Here is a 3,389-nt window from a genome sequence, read left to right as displayed (position 1 = left end):
CATACATACATACATACATACATACATACATACATACATACATACATACATACATACATACATACATACATACATACATACATACATACATACATACATACATACATACATACATACATACATACATACATACATACATACATACATACATACATACAAACAAACATACATACATACATACATACATACATACATACATACATACATACATACATACATACATACATACATACATACATACATACATACATACATACGTACGTACGTACGTACGTACGTACGTACGTACATACATACATACATACATACATACATACATACATACATACATACATACATACATACATACATACATACATACATACATACATACATACATACATACATACATACATACATACATACATACATACATACATACATACATACATACATACATGCATGCATGAATGCATGCATGCATGCATGCATGCATGCATACATACATACTACTTTAATAAGCATATAGGAAGGGCAAGAATGGTCATTTGCCATTGTACAACCATTTGAAGCCCATTGTACAAGCATTTAAGCATGAATGTGTTGAAACTTTCTTCAACACGCAGAGCAGCTCATGGATCCTAACCGGATCTCTTTGACCCGTTTTACCTCTTATGGATCCAATATAAAGTTTCTTTCACTCGATTTCTAAACCCTAACTTCATTTCATCTACAGCCGCTCCTCCTTCTTTCTCTCTCTCTCTCTCGTGCTTTTCAATTTAGGGTTTCACGAGATCTGTGGTATGAGCAAGATCTCACCAGATCCAACAATGGTGTGGTGATCTCAGGCGATATATGTGCTTCAGTTTTGTTAACCATCTCCTCCCTTTCTCCAGGTGATTCTAGGGTTTCTTTATAAGTCGCTTCAAGATCTACGCTTCCTCAGTGATGAATCTATCTAGATCCGACACTAGATCGACTGGTTTGACCGCTCGGTACCTTACTTTTTACCATATCTTTTTTTTTGTTATTTGAATCGGATCTGTGTAATATTTCAGATTACCTGGTGGTTGTGGGTGGAAGATGGTGGCGATGACACAGATCTACCGTTTGGTGGCCAGATCTACCGTTTGAAGTTGAAGGTACTGGCTGTGGTATTATTCTTTTCTTTCGTTCTCATTTCTGTGTTCATTTATATGGTTGTCTGATGGTCTCATTGTTCAGGTATACAAGCTCTCTACCGGATCTGTGTGTTCACTCGCGTGGCCGTCCAACTTTTTCATTGTTCAGGTTCTTAATGACTTCACCAATAAAGTTCTAATGGTACCCCCCACCCCTTTACATTTGATATCTCAAATAGTCAAAGGATAAGTGATGTTTACGAATTGCGAATGAATTCAGTAATTATTTGCAGACATTGGTGGAATTGAAGTGTAAAAAGATCCATAAAGAGGAGTGAATGTCAAATATGAAACTAGAAACAACAAAAAAGGACACAAAGCTGGTGCTCTTCGTAAAGATTTCAATATGTGACCGATTGTGAGTTTGTAGTCATTTTCCATGCATATTTCCAACCAGATGTATTTTTTTTTTTTTAGAACTGTGCTTTATTTTCTTAAAAATCCATAACTAGTTTGGCACACGCGAGATGGAAATTCAGTCATTTCTCATATTTTCCCTATTTTGCCCCTACTCAATAATTTTGAGTAATTGAATACAATAATTTATTTGAACCAAATTATTGAAATCCCACATGAGTGGGTTGACTTGCATCTTTAACACAAGAAATGATCTTGAGTTATTGACTTAAAATGCTTACTAAATTATCATCTGCTATGTTTCTGTTAATTTGATGTAGTGGAAGCTGTTGGGAATATTTTCTAAAGTGGCCAGGCTATTTCAAAAAACTAATGCTCGCATTGGATTTGATTGCAACATTAGAAACGGTACCTATTGTCATGTCGAAAGGATGTATTAAAATATTTTTTAGTTTTATTCGCTCATTTTCAATTTAATTATCCACTGTGGTTGACCTCTAGGTACCGTTATAAACCACATCTAATGTTTTTTGTTTGTTATTTGAGTCTGATTTGGATCTGGTTAAAATTCTGTTTGCGAGGCAATGCTTGAACGGGTCTCTGACATGATGGAAAAGGATTTGATTCTTGTTGGTGCAACTGTTGTCGAGGATAAGCTGCAACAAGGGGTTTGGTTTCAATGTTTCCACTGGGGTTGACCTCTTGGTAACGTTATAAACCATCTTCTCCGAGATCGGCTGCTGCTTATGTTAATCATCATCGTCTTCTGTTCAGATCTGGTTTAGTACCGGTAATCGTTTAATCTAGCTTTAGTTTACTTTGTATCTGTTGTTGAATCTGTTGTTTTTGGTTGATTTTAGTGGTTGCAGATCTGAATCTACCAATTTTATTCCATTTTCAAAACTTCAAAGATCTAGAGAACTAAAGGCTAGGGTTCAACTAACTGGCAATTAACTTCTCCGAGATCCGCTGCTGCTCGTGTTAATCCTCATCGTCTTATGTTCAGATCTGGTTTTAATACTGGTAACCGTTTAACTGTATATAGTTTGAGCTAATAATTTTGTGTTTGAACTTTGGATATGTGAACTTGAGTGTAATTCATGTGGATTGTTGTTAATTAATGGTTATGAGAGTTGAAACTGTACTACAAACTGTTTCGGATGTGTTTGTCGTGGATTTGGTGAGTGTTTTAAGTTACTTTGTGTTTGAATTTGTGAAATTTGAGTGTTATGTAAGTGGATTTGTTGTTAATTAATGGTTATGTGAGTTGAAACTGTACTGAAATTAACGGTTATGCGAGTTTTGGGTCAAATTGGTCAAAGTTAGGGTATGTGGGAGGTTTGTTATGTGAAATGGATGAGAGGTATGCAACTTCGGGTTGCAAATAAAGCTTATTGGTTTGAATGTACATGATCTCGGTAGTAAATTATCTAGCTTGAATGTTAGACCATTTTAAACACTCCACATTTCCATGTTTATCACATCTCCATGTTTACATATTCCTGTTTGCATCTTGTATTTAAGACTCATTTTGATATATGAAATAACATTTGTTTGTGAACTTGACACGATATGTATGAGATTATGGCACTGGATAGAGGTGATGAACTGCCGCAGGTGATGATGGCGCTAACGCGAGACGGGCAACTCTACCCGAGCCTCGCTAAAGGTATCGTTTCGTTTATTAGGGGTGTTATTCGGTTTTAAACCGATTTTACCAAAAACTGTTTAAAACCGAAGCAAATTACATATTCGGTTTTGTGGTTTGGTTTTCGGTTTCAAAAGGCTGAAACCGTTATAAACCGGAACAGAATTACACGTTTGGTTTTTTGGTTTAGTTTTAGAAGTCTAAACTAAACTTGTTTTAAAATC

General features: G+C 35.6%; 2 long non-coding RNA genes across 2 annotated transcripts in view; both read left to right on the top strand.

Annotated features, from left to right (window-relative positions):
- Positions 1-686: 686 nt before the first annotated feature.
- LOC110874323 lies at positions 687-2,302 on the top strand. Its single transcript, XR_002555844.2, has 5 exons — positions 687-961; positions 1,038-1,133; positions 1,204-1,302; positions 1,381-1,518; positions 1,838-2,302. It is a non-coding gene; the product is annotated as an uncharacterized LOC110874323 (long non-coding RNA).
- Positions 2,303-3,048: 746 nt separating this feature from the next.
- LOC110874321 overlaps positions 3,049-3,389 on the top strand; it is a 512-nt gene continuing 171 nt past the window's right edge. Inside the window, exon 1 of the long non-coding RNA XR_002555843.2 lies at positions 3,049-3,186. This is a non-coding gene — a long non-coding RNA (uncharacterized LOC110874321). The remainder of the gene's footprint in view (positions 3,187-3,389) is intronic.

The sequence above is a fragment of the Helianthus annuus genome, chromosome 9 (genome assembly GCF_002127325.2).
Source record: "Helianthus annuus cultivar XRQ/B chromosome 9, HanXRQr2.0-SUNRISE, whole genome shotgun sequence".
NCBI classification, from domain to species: Eukaryota; Viridiplantae; Streptophyta; class Magnoliopsida; order Asterales; family Asteraceae; genus Helianthus; species Helianthus annuus.
This window is presented reverse-complemented; position numbering and strand designations above follow the sequence as displayed.